The sequence below is a fragment of the Sylvia atricapilla genome, chromosome 21 (genome assembly GCF_009819655.1).
Source record: "Sylvia atricapilla isolate bSylAtr1 chromosome 21, bSylAtr1.pri, whole genome shotgun sequence".
In the NCBI taxonomy this organism is placed as follows: domain Eukaryota; kingdom Metazoa; phylum Chordata; class Aves; order Passeriformes; family Sylviidae; genus Sylvia; species Sylvia atricapilla.
Window position 1 is genome coordinate 4516262 of NC_089160.1, and position 18970 is coordinate 4535231.

Here is an 18970-nt window from a genome sequence, read left to right on the forward strand (position 1 = left end):
TGTGGGATGAGATTGTTGCACAGTGCTGGTTCTTTCCCATCCCTGTCTCAGGGGCTTGAGAGTACAGCAGAGCCACCAGAGTTCTTTAGTGCTAGCCTTTGCTTATTTTGAAAATACAAAGCTGGACCTCTTTCCCTTAAATGAAGGCAATGAGGAGTAGGATTCTTTTTGGCGTCAGCATTTGTGTAAGTTGTGCCAAGATCAAGTGTAATTCAGCAGAGGTGGATCTCATATTATGTGTGTATTTTAGAAAGGAGTGTGTGTTTGCACTCCAGAAAGTTTCTGGGTGAATCTGTATTTCAATAGTTTTTGCTGTAAAATCTCGAAGGAAGTCCCTGACACATGCATAGAGGAAAAAAAAAATGTATCTTGAGGACTAAGTTGAACATTTGGGATATGGAAGGTTGTCCTAGAAATCACTCTGGGTAACAATCACAGAATCCATCTTCCTCACTTTCTGAGTTCTTGTTTAGGACACTGAGTGGAATAAAACAGAGATGGAGAAAGGGGAGATGTGGCATTCTACAGAATGATGAGGGGCAAGCTGACAACGATGTCCCCTTAGGCTCTCCTCAGCTGAAGTGCTGAACTTGGGCAGAGATCTGAGTACATCAGACATGCTCACAGATACTGTTCAGTTCCTCAGTGATTGAGGATGATCAAATCCTTGTGAGGCAGAGCCCTGCTGACCAGAGGAGCATTGCCAGGCTGCTCCAAGAGCTGTGCTCTGGCATCTGCACACATGGAAGTGGTTCAGCACATAGGTGCACCTGCTTATGAGTGTGGTCCTGTAGAGCCATGCAGAGCTATTGCAAGCACTGAACCAGGTGTGAGAGGTTCAGAGTCCCTCCTCTGTCAGGACACTATCATCTCACATCAGGGACCAGTGTTTGGACCTGTCACATCTCAGCTTAGTACAATAATCACTGGGTTTGCCTGTCCTCATTGGAAAGATTCCCATTTAAAAGTGGATGATGCTTCAGAATTATTTTGCTGCATTAAAATACCCGAATATGTTTTCAGCTCATTGTAAGAGGCACTGAATTACTGAAGCTTCAGAAAGTGCCATGAAGCAAAATAGTTGTGTTCTTCTCAAGTCTTGTATGTAATCCCTTCAGGTCACACAAGGTGGGACTGAAGAGTACCTGCAGGGCATGTGTAAATGCACAGCAGAGAGGACTTAAAGAAATGTTTATCATCTGGAATGCCAATCTCTTAGTGGTTTAGTGGTTGGCAAAAAAATTCTGCTCTGTTTGTACCTTGCCTGTACACTCTGATAATTACAGCAGCACATGGTGTGAAACAGTAAACCTTTCAAGTGAAGTTCTGGTGTTCCCACTTGGTTCTTCTCAGACAGATATGAGACTGACAAGGTTGACTGAACACTTTAGAAATATGTTTTTAGTCTCTTCCCTAGAAATAACATGTGCCGCTCCACTGGAAGATAAGTTACAGCAACAACCAGGTTCTGATGAGTGAGGGAAATCAGAAATGACCAGAAGCAACTATTGTTAGAAATTAAGAGTTGGTGTCTGCACATGTCAGTGCAGTGTTCCTTATGTTTTCATTGTTGACTGGGTGGGAAGAACAGTCCTGTTAGCATGCTGGTGAGGTGTAGGGAGATCTGTCAAAATCTATTGAGGTTCTTTGAAAAGCTGTGAAGTAACATGTCTGCAAAGGATGCATAAGCTCTTGGAGAGACTGCAGCAGTGCTAGACAACCTTCCAAGCTTTTATCACAGCCTGGAAGTCTCCATCTTCAAAAAGGCCCTGTTTATACTTGGACACAACAACAGCAAGGGAAAGTTTGTCTCCAAAGAAGTTAAAAATAAATTGTGAAGAGAGATCTATTCAGAGATGACATTACTGCAGTGAGCAAGTCTTCATTCTTCTGTGCAAGACTCTCTGGAGTGACAGCTTTAGTTAGGGAGAATGTAATTGTTTGCTTTTGGAATGCTTAATATTGTTTCCTTCGAGCTGAGTTATCTTAGTGCCACAGTATATTCCATTTGTTCCCTTGGCAGCAGATACTGGCTGTCCTCTGTTCCCCTTGTTACAGGAAGGACAGTTGGGGAGGCCAGAGGACAGGGATGGCTCTCAGAGACACTGAATGCTGACACTGCCTCAGTTTTGCTTACAATTGTTTTTGGATCTCTGACTTGATTGAAACTGAACAAGATACTTGGTTCCTAGGTAGGTATTTGGATATGCTGAGATATCAGTGGTACACAAATATTTTGAAAAATGGTCTTTTTCTCCTTCTCTCTAATCACAGTGACATTTGCTGCCGCTGGGTGCAGTGTCCCAGCTGGGACTCAAAGCCTCACAGTTAACCAGGAACTGGCACGAGGAAGCTGGATCTTGTTCTTGCACCTTTTTTCAGGCATCACATAGAAGTAGATACAGTGGGTGGGCTTTGGAAGCTACTAATTATAACAGCAATGGCAGTGCCTTCCTCCTACCTTGCAAAACCAGTGCTTCCAATAGAGCACCTGAGCTGGGTGTACCTGGCCATGTTGGGATGAGTTGGCTGGAAAATGAGAGCTAAACTATGTGCTCTCAAATCACCAGCTTCTCTTTTCCCAGAATTCTCACAAGTATATAATTCTCACCTTATACCTGCAGATTAAAACCTATTTAAACCTCAAGAAACATCTTGTAAAGTGATTTATAATCTTGCATTTTGTGCACAGTCATGGTTCCTTTCTGAGCAGAAAAGATCATGGCAGAATGCAGGCAAGGAAAAAGCTGAATAAAACAGGAACAGGAGGAGCTGGGAAGAGCAGTGCTGCTGTTTACCTGCTGCTGGTTCTGTTCATCTCCTGCCCATACTGCATGTGCTCAGCAAGACTCCTCCTCACCCTGTGCGGGTACAAGGACCTTGATTTGCAAGGCCTCATTTCGACTGGTAGATCAAAACACTTGCTTCCCCAGGAGAAAGGAATGTTTTCTCATTCCTGTCCCACTTCACATTTCACAGCTGCAGTTTGTCTTGTTTTCTCCCTGCCTAAGGCCCAGCAAGTGCTGCAATGCACGAGGGTTTAAAGGATTATTTATTTTAGGGCATTGATGCCTTCTTGGAAGAGCTGTGTGTGTTTAGTTTGTTGGGATACTCTCCGTAGAGCAGCATGGGGATTTTGCAGGGAGGAAAGGGAGTGCATCTCTCTCTTCCCAAAGCAGGTTACATAAATGTAGGCCTCTCAAATTATCTTAAGCAGGATGGATTGTGATGGTCTTTGCTCCTGAATTTATTTCTTTTTCAGAGTGGCCGTACATCCCATTTCCTCCACCTTTCTATGACTCCATCACTGATTGCGCTGATAGCTGGATGTCCTTAAGTGATCCAGCACAGCTGGAAATGGTGGGGAAATTCATTTCCATGGCCTTCAGTAGGACCATGATTAATCCTTAGCTCTACCACCTCCAGCCAAAACTGACTCTGGTTATAGTTTTGGAAGTGAAGCATCAAAAAAGAGCTGCCAAGTCCTGATGCCTGGTCTGTGGGCCTCTGCATCATCATGGTAATGGTACATTGCTGCTCTCCTTCCTGGAAAACTTCTTGGAAAAGGAGGTAAATTTGGAAGAATGGCTTGGAAACATCCATGATGGCTCTTGAAAGCTTTCAGGTCAGTTACCTGTTGGGTGCTCATTGCTGGGTGATGTGGCAGCACCAAATCTTGCCATTTGGCCAGGCTACTGCTGAGCAGTGCAGAGCTGTCACTTCTGAAGGGTAAGTGAGGAGATGGAAGTGTGACCTTCCTTCCAGTTTGAGATCTCGAGGGTGTGGATGGAGTTCTTGCCTCATGGCAAGCCTGTATTTGATTATATACACCACTGTACACCTTGCCATCCCCTTCTCCCAGGAAAGAATTCAACAACAGAACTCAAAGGATGTGGCAAGTCTGAAATATATGAATGTATGTTAAAATCTCCCCCTCTCTCTAGGATTATTTGCATTTTTTAATGCCAGAGGGAGCTTGCAAGTCCATCCATACTGTGCCACTCCTCAGCCCCTCTGATGTCTGACGGGCTTTTATCAGCTTAGGGTTACTTTGTCCTGCTTTGTGCGGGAGTGTTGGAGGACAAAGTTGGTTTAGACTTGCTGCTGGGTTGGGATACATAACAGTTAATGTTCTACTCCCTCATCTCCCACCCTCAGAATGAGTAAGACACAAAGCAAAATCTTGCCTTAGACTTTCCCCAGAGCGTTGGAAATTTTTGGATCAAGGCCTCATGAAGAGCCAGGCTTCAGACTTCTTGATGATCAATTGCCTCCCAAACTTGGGCAGATGTGCTTTTAGGAGAGCCTAGATGTCTCTCCCATCCAGCCAAAGGGCACAGATATCCTCTAATATCTTCATATCTAATATGAAGTGAGTGTGACAATTCTGATGATAGAAGTGGTTTCCTCTGAAAAATATTTTGTGTAGGTCTGTAAGTCCAAATGCAAATGTCTGTTTATTGAATGTAGATGTCCCCTTTGTGATAACTGGGAGAGACTGGGCAACATTATCCACAAGGGAAGAAGATAATTCTGACAGCTTTTCTGCCTGGAAGGAACCTGTACAAGAAAATGTGCTTCTAATGGGGATAGATGCTGCTAATCACTTCTGTGAACTGTCAGTCTGATGAGGTTGTATATTTTTCCTAAGATCCAAGCTCCAGAAGTCAGGTGATTTATGGGAAGATTCTCTGTTTTCATTTAAAATAGTTTCTAATTCTCTTTGCTGAGAGGGAAAAAAAAAAAAAAAAGTAAAAAGGAGGTTAGAAGATGCAAAAGGCAGATGTACCATAAGGCAAATAAAACCTTTAATATCTAAGCCCATCTTTATTGGTAAGCCAATCTCATTATTTTTTAGGATCTGAGTAATGATTTTTGATTGCTCAGGTTGGCTTTAGAGCCAAGAGACCTGATTTTCTCAAGTGCTAAGTACTTTACTCCAGCTGTCACTCCTATAAAAAAATCACCCATTAAAATCATGCCTGGGGTCCAGCAGTCAGACATCCCTGGAGAGGAGAAATGCAGATGCAGGGCACATGCAGAGCTGTACCATACCTGCCCTGCAGTGTGGGAAATGTACACTGTGCTGAGCAGCACTGTTGTCTCTTAGGCAGAAACTAGAAATAACAGTAGAGGCCTCTTCATACAGTCTTTCAGAATGTAAAATATTAATGTGAAATGTTATGAACTGGTTATGAAATCAGCAGAGCTGAGATTTACATCTAAGGAACAAATTAGGTGAAAGGGAGGGGGAAGCAGAGGAAAACAACATGATAGCAAAGTCAGGAGGATTTTTCTCCAGGAAATATTCTGAAGTAAAACTGGGGGAATTGGGAATTTTATCTTTGTTTGGAAAAGGGAGTGTGTGGATACTCGTGCAAAGTCCTAATTTTGCATCTTGGAGTGTTATTTCATTGCAAATGTTGCTGGTCCTTAAGGCCTCAGCTCTTGGATTCAGGGGTATCTCTCAGCATCCATAAGGAAGTGATTTCCTGTACTCTCCATCCATGGAAGAGTAAGTGGAGATTTGAACCAAAGAGAAGACACCTTTCCCTGTCCCCAACCCCAAGACTGCTGTTTGGGTGTATTTATTTTTAATCCTGACTGTTGATTTTCAAGTGGCTGGGGTCGGTGATATTCCAGCTTTTATCCCAAGGTCACTGATTGAACCTTCCCAGTGGAGTTTACTCCAGGCTGGGATGGCAGTGCTGCATCTCTGCTACACTTTCATCTGAGGATAACACTTCCCTGTAATTACACTTTTTGTTCTTCTTACAGTGAAAGTAGGCTTTTTTGAAAGTGCAGGTTCAAGGCCAATAAATAACCAGAGATAACAGAAGCACTCAAAGCTCTGAATGTTCTGTAGTTTTAAAATAACCTAAAATCATAAAACAGAAGTAAAAGGGGAGAAATTTCCCAACAGAAATTTTTGGGAATTTGGGTATTTTGTTTCTCTGTATTTTTTTACAGGTAAGCCTGGTTTTGGCAACAAATTAGTAAGTCACATGGTTAGTCTTTGCTTTGAGTTACTTTTTATGTTTAAAAGATGCTGCAATAGAAATTTTTTTCCAGCATGTTCCCTGGGCATTTCAGGTCTTTTGAGGGGTAAAGAAAATGACTTGGTTTTTGAGTGAAGACAATAGAAATGTGTGTAAATAGCAGTAAAGAGAGTCCTTACTGTGGGTGCATGCTGTATGTTCCACCTGCTCATTTTTCTAATTAATATATATACACCAAACCCAGAAGTCCCTTTGTGAACAGCACCAAACCAAAACCTTACTAACAGAGTACTCTGAAGAAGTGCTTTTCCCTCCACAGTTGTCCTCATGCTCTCCAGTGAAATAAGCTGATAGTTCCACCTCTGTGTTCTGCTGTTGCAGAAGTCCTTTCTCTCTTTGCTGGGGATCTTCCTGAATGTGGAGGGTGCACAAAGCCCCTCTCCCTGCAAGTGGAAGCAGAGGGCTGTTATTACAACATAATGGTGGCTGGCAGATGAAACTCTGTGTCCACAGAAAGTGAAAAGTATTCTCTTTTTTTTCCTGCATAAAGGGGCTTAAAGTGGGTTAATTAACACTGACCCCATTTAAAGGGATGGCTTATGTGCCTGCTTGAGGGAGAAGTTGGAGTCTCACATGTGTTGGTGGAAGGCTCTCAGTGTGCTGGGCTGGACAGGCAATGAAGCCTGAAAAATCAAGCAGCTGTTTGCCCCACAAGGAGCCAGCTGGTTGGAAACCCAGCCTGTGTCCCTGAGCCCCCTGCACATTCTAAACCAGGGCATATTTGCTCCTTTAATTACTGTTCCCCCTGGTCCTTGGAATATGGGTTTGTGGCAGAGAGCTTGTTGCCAGAAGAGGAAGGAAGATTTCTTGCTTTGCCAGCCCCTCTGAGGGTGGGGAGGACAGCTGGGGACTGCTCCTGGCACATGGGAGCTGCTCCTGCTCACGACAGACACGGTTTGTGCTGTGCCTTTTGCTGAACTACAGCATTGTTTAAACTCGAGGGAGGATGCTGGGAGAGATGGAGCCTTAAGGACTTTAAACTTTTCTTTGGATTCATCTCATCAGGTGGGCGAAGGTGACTGCTAAATCCATCTGCCTTGGTGGCTGTGTGTGGTGTGAGGTGCAGCTGTGTGATCCCAGCAGAGATCCTGCACTGGTGAGTTCTCCAGCAGCTCCAGCAGTGAGAGGAAAGCCTCCTGTGTGACTGATGGAGTGCAACTCACTGTGCTCCTGGTTCATGACTTAGCTCAGTTCTGATGGTTCTCTTGTCTTTTTGCCCTTGCTGCTCCAGACTCTTCCTGACAAGGTAACACAGTCCTCAGAGCTTTGCTGATAAACCCGTGGCACTTAAGAGCACAATGAAGGAATTTACCTGATGCTCCCAATCTCCACAGGGAATATTTCCTCTTGGTGTTTTTATCAGTGACTTCTGCTGGTGATACAATCAGGGAGCTGCTTGTATTGAAGTATTATTAGTAACACTGATGCAGTCAGATCACTTTGGGTGGATTTGTTCTCTCTTCTCTCTCACTCTGTGTAGGAGAGGCAAGGCAAGCCCTTGTTTGAAAGGTATTGTTCCACTTCCAATAAAGCTTCTTTTTAAATGAATGATGATAAATTAGCAAACCACTGAGTGGAGTTGTTTGTGCTGCAGAAGCAAAGCATTGATCCTCCAAGACTGACCATTTTTTTTTGTTCAGCAATCTAATTGGGAATGGATTGAACTGTGACTTAGTTTAACCCTTTGTTTGTAGTAATGTTATGAGAAATCCAAATGAGGATAAAATGGAAATTGGTATTTAGAGTCTCAGAAAAATGTGGCAAATTAACTACAGTTTGCTAATTTTTCATTTTTTCATTGCCTGCTTTTAAAACTCACAGAGAAATAGAGGTCTGAAGAATCCCATTAGAAAACCTGATCAGTTCTTTCCTTCTCTGTTTTATCTTGAGAAAGAAGGGGGGAATTCAAACTGAAAAGTGTGCCATGAGTAACAATGGAAAGACCTTATTGCATACAAGGGCCTGGACTATGAGAATTATCTGCCAAGAGGCATTTTCACAAAGCAAAACCACATAATGGGATTTGAGGACACAGTAAAATTTTACCAGTGCTAACAGCTTTGGCAGCTCTGAAGCAAAGATGATGTGGAGGGCAGTCAGTTGTGAGGCTTGTAGGCTGCAGCATCTGCTATTTGAGAGGCTCTCCTTTTGCACAGCATCTTTCTGCATGGTGATAAGAGGTGTAATAGAGGTCAGGGCCAGGCTGTTTCTCTGCCCAGAGACTTTAGAGCTTCTTGGAAGTGGCACTGAAGTAACCAAGAGTGTGGCAGATCATCTTCCTCAGTGCTGCATTACCTGCTGAAAGAAATCCTACATGTTGTTTGATTAATTAAGTTTCCAAGCTGTATAATAGCCTGTTTGCTGGAGAGAAACTTTAATGGCACCACAAAGTGTTCTCGAGCAAATTAAAAAGATATTACTTGGAAAGGTAACTGCTCTGAGCCACACAGGGACTGCTGGGAAATGCCATGGATGTCTCAAGCAGAAACACATGTCTTTGTTAGCAGGGTAGTCCATGCTCCAGGGCATCCTCAGGGATGGATCTGCCAATCCCAGGAGAACCTTATAATGAGGCTTCTGCTGGGGAGTTGTGCCTCCAGCACCCCAGTGGGGGAATGGGTGAGGTTCTGAGATGTGGCAGCAGTGCTGCCCACAGCCTCAGGGAAAGGCATCTCTGAGCTGCCTGGGGAACCTGAACCCTGAAACCCAGTGGGAGGATTCCCACTGCTCTTGGTAGCTTTGGAGTGGGCCATAAAGGCTTTGTTGCCATACTGGGGCGCTTTGGGGACAGCAAACTGAGGTGGAGATTATAAAATGCTAGTCATGCATCCCATGTCTCCCTTCTTCCCATCTTTCTATGTTTCACTGTCATTTGATTTTCATTTTCCTTTGTCCAGGTCCTTGTTTTCTGACCCCTTAACCTGCTGCAAACCCCCTCTGGTCAGCGAAGGGAAGTCCTCAGACCAACTCCTCAGAGTTGTGGACTTGTCACTTGTGGCATCAGAGGAGCTGCTGAGGCAGCCTGGACCCAAACAGCCCCTGTCACACCTGGATGCCACAGCAGCTTTAAAAATTCTCTGCAAATCCATCTCCCACGCACCAGCACAGGCTGTGGGGCTGACTTTGGGGGTTCATTTGGATCTGATTTTGCCTGTGTAGAAAGGCTTGGATCAGGTCTTCAGCTGAAAACTCCCTGAGGATGAAGCTTTAGGCTGCTCCCAGAGCCAAGGGGGGTTTGGCTGAGGCTGAGGTACTTGGGATCAGCCCAGGGTGGAGTGTGAAGCTGCAGGAGATGCTGGCAGTGAGGACTGGGGCAAAGTAAAGCTCGTTTCTCTCTGCTTGGTTCTCTGCTGCCTTTCAGGAGGCTGTTGTGCTGTGGCAGAGGCAGGAAAAGCAGAGGTGTCTCCACTGTGCAATCCATGCTCTTCCAGCAGAGATGAGGCAGGAGGTGAGGTGTGGGAACAGGGGCAGCAGCAGGGGATGAGGGTTGCCTTGGGCTTGCCACATCACAAACAAATCCTCAGTGGGAGCCTGGCTTTTGCTTTCCATTTCCAGCTCTCCCTGTTGGACTCTTCACTTGGCAAGGCTTTTTACTCTGTGCCTTGCCCTGTGTGAGTGCTGCAGGGAGGCTGCTTGCCTTGGAAGAGTCTGGGCTGTGGCCCAAGAGTGGGGCCAGCCCTGCCCTGCCCCTGGCTGCTGGGGCTGACAGAGTGCCCAGGTGAGGACATCACCCCCAGGCTGTCCCCACAGCCAGTCCTGTGTAGCTGCAGTGTTTGGTGCTCTCTGCCAGGTGAATTCCCATTGCTGGTTGTCCTCAGCAAGCGTGGCTTTATCCTCCTGAGGCCTCCCTGCTGATGGAGAGGCCGTGGCAGGGCCTCCACCTCCTGGGGAATGCACATTTATTGCTCAAGTGTTGAGCTTTTAGAAATTACTCTGATTCTGCAGCTGACAAACTCCCCTAACACCAACACTTTCCCCCTCCTTTCCTGGCTGCTGAGTTTTCTTTTGATGAGAACAAGCAGCACATGTGCTCAGGGTGCTGGTGAAAGGGAATTTCCTAACTCAGGGTGGACTGTCAGGGCATGTGTGGGCTCCTTTAGGGAAGTCAGTATGTTTCTAATAAAGTTTTTCCTGTGTAGAGCAGGATTTTTTGATCTAAAAATTCAATCTGCTTTTTGCCTTCCGTAGTGGCTCCCTGGATTGTTTGAAAATCTTGACTTGGTTACAAAGTCTGATACAACCTGTGTGCTCAGCAGTCCAGTGCAGAACTGGTTATTTCACTGGAGTTCAGGCACTTGGGCAAAGACTGTTAATGCATCAATATTTTTCACTGGTCACTTCTGTGTACCTGAGAAGGACAGGGATGTTTGCAGTTTGTTAGTCCCATGATTTTCACAAGACACAAGAAAACTGGAGGCTGTCTCCAGCCAGGAGTGCACTGGACAGACATTTAACATGTAACACAGTGGACAGCCATGGCAGTGGCTTACCAGGCACCTTTCATGAGGCATGTCAAGTTGTGCTTTGAAAAATAGAATGAAAATTACTTTTTATTACCCTCCAAAAGGTTTCGGTAGAAAAATTATGCATAATTGAAATGAAATACTTGCCTATTCTTTGACAGAGAGGTGGAAAGCAATCGAAACTCTAGTTTTATTTGGAAAGAAAATGTTTCTTTTGTGTTTGACTTTTTTTTTTTTTTTTCCCTTCCTTTGGGCTTTTTTGAATGCTCCTTTCCACCACCCACAGCATTTCAGAACTCCTAATACAATTGCACAAAGAAAGCTTAGGATCATTTTAGGTATAGGTATTTTCTTTTGCATTTTCCTTTCCCCATCCTTTGGGAAAAAAATCCCCAAAAACCCAAACCCAAAGAAACCCATTCTATTTAAAATTTCCGGAGTGAAACTGAGAAGAAGAAAGCAGCTGTGTAATTTTGTCACTCTGTAACTTTGCCAAAATTAGAGAGGCTTGGAAAGGTAGAAAATAAAAAAGGGGAGAGGACAATAAAAAGCAAGAAAATCAATCTCCTTACTCCCATTTTTTTGTATTTAGGAACAGAAAGAGAAGGAGCTTTGAAAAATTGTTCATTATAGCAATGTTAACTTCCACTCCTGTCTCCCCACGTGCTTTTCATATGTTTTGTATTCTGGATGCTTTCAGGGAGGGAGGCTGGAAGACGAGAGAAGGGTGTGAGTTTCAGAAAGCTCTGCTGAGAGGCACCTTGGGTGTTTTTGTCTCCTTGGCTCCTCCAGCAGCATCCAGGCTGATGGTGCCACCAGGGAAGAGGCTGCTGGGGTTTCCTCTGAGTGCTGGACACTGACAAACTGGTTAACCAGAGCTGCAGAGAGCACTGCAGGCAGAGCTGAGCTGGAGGAGAGGCAGTGGGAATCTCATTTCACTGGGTTGCTAATTACAAGGCTCATCTTTCAGACTCTCTGTGTCCTTACAGGGTGGAGGGGTGTAAAAGCTGAGGGAAGAGTTTCTCTAGGAGCAGAAGTCCCTGCTGCTTAGGGCTGGTTGTTCTCTGTTGTGAGATGTGGGAAGGGTTCAAGATCCACCTGGATTGCTTGGTGCAAAAGAGATACTCAGCTAAATCTTCAAACTTTGCAAGGGATCAGTGCAAATGGACTTTTGTTCCTTAATGCTGGGCTGAGTGAACCACCACAGGGAATCACAACATTCCTCTGGCAAGCTCTTGCTCTGTTCTGTGATACAATCACATACACACACCCCAGACTGTTAAGCATTTCCTTATAATGCATAGGTGAGTGAGAAGAGATTTGTTATCCTTTTTGGGACTCTCCTAGGCCTTTACAAATTGTAGCAGGAAAAGCACTAGCAGGAATGGGATCTCCCTGCTGAGCTTCATGGCCAGGGTTTTTAAATTTAGTATACTTGTGATGTGGAAAGCAACTTTACTTCAGATAGAAATGGTTGGTCTAGGTTCTGTCCATTGCTTATCAACAAGATTTGCCTGTCACATGCTAAGCTGTGACTGGAGCAAGCAAGCAAGCAAGCTGAACATGTCTTATTATTTAAAAGAAGAACTCTTATTATTTAAGACATTAGTTCTCCATTCTCTTTTTTTTATTGTTGTTGTTTCTGTCGAGTGTTTTCCCTCAATTTTATTATTTTTAAAGTGTGATGGAGCTTGTGACAAATTCTTAAGGATTTGTAATCTGAACAGGATTGCATCCAGCAAACCCCATTATTTTTAAAAGCAGGTTTAGTTTCATCATTTGCTTGACTGTATTTGTCCAGCTCTGTGTAATTTGGATAGTAACAGTTGCCATCGTGTGGTTTTGATCCAGGAGAGGCTATTTCTTGTGCCAGCCTCCTGATTTCAGGAAAAAGAACTGGTGTTGCCAGCTCCTTGTCCTGAAAGCTGCGGAAACCAAGTCCAAATGGATTGGCTGAGCAGATTCCTTTGGCCTAGCAACACTTTGTTTCACCCCCTTAATTGGATCAAAATGGCTTCTGGAATTAGTTCTGCTGGGAAGTGCTCATCTTTGCAGAGGCAACACTTGCTCTCTGTCTCACATTCAGCAAACATTCCAGTTTTCTGGTTCAGCAGGCTGGGGTTTTTGGTGAGGAATGGAATTTGCCAGGAAACACGAGCAAGGGGAAGGTGAAAGGAAGGTGGGCACAGCCCAAGCAGGGAACTGGTGTGGACATCTGTGAGCCATGTTTGTTCTGCTGGAGGTGCTGAAACCAGCTCTGGATTCAGGGTTGCTCTCATGATCCAGGTCCGGGTCTGCTTTGGTTGGAGTGATGCACTGTGTGGTGCATTTGTAAGCAGGATATGCCAAAATTAGAACCATTTATCTGCCTGCCTTTTCCTTCCCTCAAATGTACTACTTTCAGCCACAGGGCCTTGATCAAAACCAGTTGTGATTTTTGTTCTTTTCTGGTAAGGAGAGTGGAAGAACAAGGTGAATATTCCTTGTTTTCAGTCCTTTATTTCTCTTTGTTGGTTTGGATTTTTTTTTTTTTTTATTTTTGCTGGGGTGGCTTTGTTTTGCAGATTGGAATTCGAAAGGCAGAGTTGACTTTTCTGTCCCAGGAACTGGTGGAAGAGCTGACCTTGTTGTAATGGCCATGGCTGCAGAAAGCTGTTGTGCTGTGACAGAGCTGAGCTGTGTGCATGGCCAGCCCATGCGGGCTCAGGGGTGTGGGAGATGAAGGAAATAAGTGAACTTTCTTTGTCCTTTGGAACAAAACCCCCAAATCAGGAGCAGACAAAGCAGAGGCACTTTTGCCACAGAGAGGGGAGCTGCTGGGATAACTTGTCATCCTCTTGGGTTGAAGTGCACATGGCTGCACCATGGAAATCAGCCTTGTCAGGGACTCAGTGTGCCTCACTAACTGACTGTATATTCAGGCTGACAGGGTTTTCCCAGTTTATTAGGCTCATTTGAAGAGGAAGCTGGATGCATTTTGCCAGCACAGCGTTTTGGACACCTTCGTGATCTTCATCCACACTCTTAAACCTGGATGTAAATTCTCATTTAATATAGGGCTCACTATTCCTTTCCCAAGTAAGAACAGTGCAGTACCCAGCTATTTTGGACTCTGAGGCTGCCTTGTCATTTCCCACAGGTGTAAGGGTGTCCTTCCCTTGAGCCCCAACAGCAGCTGCTCCTTCTCCTGATCTCCTGTGCCATGAGCATCTTCCTGAGCGACCTGAGCCCCCCACCCAGCCACTTCATCAAGAGAGAAGGTGCTGGGAGCTGGGGGTGAGATCCACCAGAGCCTTGTACCAGATGAGCTTCACTCGAAGGCAGCCCTGTCCCAGCAGCTCCCAACAAGGGGCAGAGGTGGTCACCTCCTCAGGGAAGGCTTTTTATGGCCTGTGGAAGAACAGGATAGGCAAATCTGTGCTCTTCAACACTGCTGCTGGACAGATGGTGAAATGTTCTGGTTTGATTCTTGCATGCAGGGGACAGTGAGATAAATAGCTGCTGCTTTGGAAGGGTGTGATGGGCAGTGATGAAGTGGAGGAGAAGGTTCTTTTGCTTTTTACCCATCCAAAGTCTGCATGACAGCAGCAATAATTTGACCCTAAATTCTGCAGTGAAATTCCCAAAGACTCAAGGTGGGTTATTTTGGGCTGCCTACTTGCTCTGTCTGCAGAGGAGGTTATCTGAATAGATCTGTCCAGACATTTCTAGAGTTTCTCTTTCCCTGGCTATGCAAGTGCTCAGCTTGGCTCTTCACAGCTGACTAAATCCTTTTAAGAATGAGTCACTCCTAAATGAGAGGTGACAATGGATATGCAGACAGTGAGAAGTCGAGAGTGAGATAATGAATATTAGAGAAGGGCTAAACTAAATGGGGAATGAGCAGTATAAACTTGCTGCTCTTATAAATAGCACTGCACTGAAGGGATGGGTTTTATTTAGAAATGTAGTTCCCAGGGAGAACTTAGAGTTCTTGACCCATAAGTTTGCATCTGGGAACTTGTCCTTCCTTCCCAGCTGGTAAAAGAGAGACAGGCTGGCACAGGTTAATTTTCACCAGGGAGATTCCAGAGACAACATCCCCCTCCATATTCACTGAAGTCAGGTATCAGTGTCTGATGAGATGATGCTCCTCCCTATCAGTCAGCCTTGCTGGCCTCTGGAGCAGAGGAAAACTACTTGTCCCAGGCCCTGAGTGTGACATCTCATGTGGGGAAATGCCCCAGTGGCTCCTGGCTAAAGGGAACACTCCTGCTGTGTGTCCTGGCCACAGTGGCTGTTTTCATCCTGGAGCTCCCTCAGCAGAGACACAAGTTACCCTGTACTTTGTTTTACACATTGATTTGGGGTGGACACTGGCACAAGGTCATTGCCTAAGGCAGAGATTTGCAAAGAGCTGAAGGGAGTTAATTGTCCAAATCCCATTAAAATGCAATATAATTATAAAATCTCATTAAAATGCCATACAATTAAATAGCTTTATTTTATTTTGGTTATTTATATTTTGTGCTTGAGCTCATGCTTGTGACATGGTTGATGACCTGGAATGTGTTTGCATCCTGTCTGAACTGGGCAGATACAGAAAGGGAAATCTGCATGGATGCTACAGACACTGGGCTACATGTCAAATGAGGGTACTTCAGAGCCCAGACTCCTACAAGGGACCTGGGCACTGCACTGAAAGCAGGGATATCCTCACAATCTGCCCAGCCTACAGAACTTCTCCTCAGAATAAGATTGAGCCAATGTGAAGAGTTATGTTGGCCATGGTGATGCTGACAATGTCCACCACGTCACCCCTTACATTTTCTTACCACTTCTTTGTTGCTCATCTTCAAAACTTTACCATTAGTATTAGGCAGCAACCCATGATAGGTTGTTGAAAATATTTACTTATGCATCTCTTAACCTAGATAAGCACATTTGTCTTCGTGCTTACGTGATTGGAAATCAAATTTGGGGATATTTCTGCTTAGCAGCCAATATTGGATCTGAGTCCTGTTTAATCTCCCCCACATGCTGAAGAGCAAAAGGCCAGAGCTGTGCTGCCCAGTGGCACAGGAAAGGTCCTGTCCTGCTTGGGAGTGATTAGAGAGTCCTGCTGTTGTCAGCTTTTGAAGTGAACTGGAGCCAGGTTACTTGACCAGTCAATAATGAATGCTCATTAATCTGTTTTCTGCTCCTTGGTGACAGTTGTTTGATAGCCTGATCAATTTATGATTGCCATTTGTGTGATGGCCTCCTGCTGCTTTCCTCTGCCCTTTTGTTTTAAGAAAGAGGAGAGCAAAAATCCGAGAGCCTGTGTTTTCCTGAGCTTTGGAGATGAGAATTAAATGCCAGATTTTTTTTTATAATTTGCATCGGTATTCAAGATCAAAATCTCTTGCAATGTTTTCTGTGACAACACTGAAGGTATAAATATAGAAATCACAGACAGTTCCCTGGAGACTGGAGGCCTAATATGTGAATAATCTCACCTCCTACTTCAGAACAATATCATAGGGGGGAAAAAAAAGGTGTATTATGCATATCTGCAGCTCTGCTTCCACAGTGTCTAGTCTGGTGTGTGAAGTGTGTGTGTGTAAATATTTGAAGGGTGGATCTCAAGTCCCCAGTCTGGGAGTGAGACTACACAAATAAGGTGCTGTAACTTTGTGCTAGCACTTGCTAAGGTTTGCAGTGTGCCCTGTAGCCAGGAGCCAAAGCACACTGGTTCTGGGCTTGCAGCTCATGCAAGGCAGAAATCTCAGTATTGAGGTGTTTCATGTGCAGGTAGTAATGCTGTCCACTTAAAAGGCACAGGCTACCTCATCAACTGTACTTAAAATGGCACTCTGGTTCTGCTTTGTCCTCAGCAAGCGTCTCTGGATTGTAAAATCATTCTGAAAGTGGCAAAATCCAGCTAGATTGCCAAATTGTTAAATTAATTATGGAATTGAAGAGGGTTCTTCCAGACTACAGAGGCTGAGGCTTTGAGATTAAGGGAAGGAACAACCAGACACTCTGGGTTTAGAAAAGTCTCTGGTTCTGTCTTGATTCATGGCCCTGGCCCCTCTAGTCTAGGATTTAGTGATGTAATTCCCAAAAGTTTTCATTGATGGAAAGCCAGAAAGTGATTAGAAGATCTTGCAATGTGTTAACAAATCACTCACAGATGAATGTTGATTTATCTGCAATATAAATCACCCTAAATGAAATGATCTGGTTTATCCAGCTTATTTGTAGCAGGAGAGACTGATTTAGTGATGCTGAGGCCAGCCATTAGTGTACCATGGTCATAAATCACAGTGGGCAGGTGTTAAACTGGGATTTATAAACCCAGTCAGAGTTTGTGACTTCACCTTGTAGCTTTGATGCTGGGCACCTTGAAAGTTCAGCTGTGAGAGGTTATTGCCAGGCAGAGAACACTACTGACACCACCTGACCAGGGATTTCCTCTCCTGCAGCCCGGAGATGCTCTGCACTTCTCAATTTGGAGATCAGCACAGTGATCTTTTGTTTCCTCTCTCTCTCACTCCCAAGTCAGCAGAAAGAAGAGACGTGGGAGAATCCTTCCTGATGGGCACATGGGGGAGAAGGGAGGGTGGGGCTTTGTGCATCTGTCTGTGCTAACTGCTGGTTCCTTTACTGCCTGCTGCTTTGTGTTTAGTGGACTCCCAGGAGATCAACGTGAGGAAGAAGGGGACAGGATTTAAAGGGAGAAGGATTTGCTACCGTCCTTCAAGCTGACTTGCTGAATTATTCAAGATGTGGTGTTTGGCCTTGTAATTCTCACACTGAGGGTAATAGGTTTGTAAGTGAAGCTGGCAGCTGTGCAGAGAAGCAGGCATCCTCCCCATGCCTCATGCCAAAAATTTACATTCAGGTCTGTGCTGCACAGAGTGGGTTTTGTGAGGTATGAAATACAGCTGTGGTTTTGCCCTGCAAAGCTGTGAGCTTTCCATCTTTATAAATTTTTATTTTACAGTAGTACTGGGCTATAGGGAGCCATAACTGGCCAGCTCTGTGATAAAGAGGTGTAATTCATGGTTTTCCACCAGGACATCCAAGGTGCAGGAGTTTCTTGTAGGTAGCAGTGGCTTTTAAATGAAATGACTTGTTTTATAATTGCAGGTAGGCATTGCTATGCTTTTAAAAGGGAAGGTGGCTTTGGCTGCTGGAACAAAAGAGAATTTTAATTAGATTGGGAATTAAAGCAAACTGTCCCCCACCACACTCTGCCCCAATGCTTGGTAATGCCAGATGAGGCTTGATTATAATTATGGTGTCATGAGTGTTAATGCTTTCTAATATCCATAATGATGCTTTAAAAATGACCTCCTGCACACGGAGATTTATCAAGTTATTACCATTGCTGGATGTCTGGATTAATCAATCATAAACAGAGCTTCAGGGGAGCTGAGGAGACTCTCTGAATTGAATGTTCTCCTGAGACCCAAAGCTTTGGGACAGGTTGACTGAGTTTCTGTGAGTTCACCTCCCACTTTCTCCCTTGCCTGTGGTTTGATCCTGGGTGTGTGATGCTCAGCAGGAGGGGTGGCTCTACAGCCCCTCACTGGGGATGAATATAAATAAACTTTCCATTCCCCTCGACAGGAGTGTTCTTCCCAAAAGGATCACAAACTTCCATTCCCCCCAACAGGAGTGTTCTTCCCAAAAGGATCATGAGCTCTCTGCCTGTTTTTTGGACGTGGTGCTTGCTCCTGCACCAGCCAGGCACAGCAGCCCTGCTGTGGAGGAGGTTTTGACACCCTGAGGACCTTTCCCAGCTCTCAGGGTCAGTGTTCAGGCTCTCTGCTGCAGTGTGACCACCTGAACAGCTTCCAAATTGCAGAGGGCCAGTGCAAACACAGACAGAAGTTTTGGTAATTAAAGGCTGTAGAGGTTAAAAAAAAAATGTGATTGGGAACAATAATCTGTCACTGAACACTGTTGCAATTTCTAGCATTTACTAGGAACATCCAGTGCCACAGAGAAATATTAATTCTCCTTTTTTCCCCTCCAATTATCATCATCACTGCAAGTAGCACTGTTTACAATTCTGCTTTTGTCTTTGGAACTGATAGCTCTCTTGTTTAACAACTGCAGGGAAATCTGGGGCAGTCCCAGTTTTGCTTAGTGACACTCGGAGCACTAAATGTTGCAATGAAATCCCAGTTCTCCTGAAATCAATAGCAACATTTTTGCTGACATCAGAGGAGGCGATGTGCGTCTGTGGATGCTTTCAGGTTTTTCCTGGGAAAGCTAAAATAAGGCAAATCTGATCTCAACTGATGTCATTTCAACAGAATAATTATTACACAGTGGCTCTGATAAGATCATCTTGTCAAGAAAGGGCTGCACAAGGCAGTATCAGACTGCTCCAGACACTCTGATCCTGGCCACGAGTCAGGAGATGCTTCATGTGTGTTTCATCCTGAGCTCACTAATAGCTCCTGTGATTTCAGG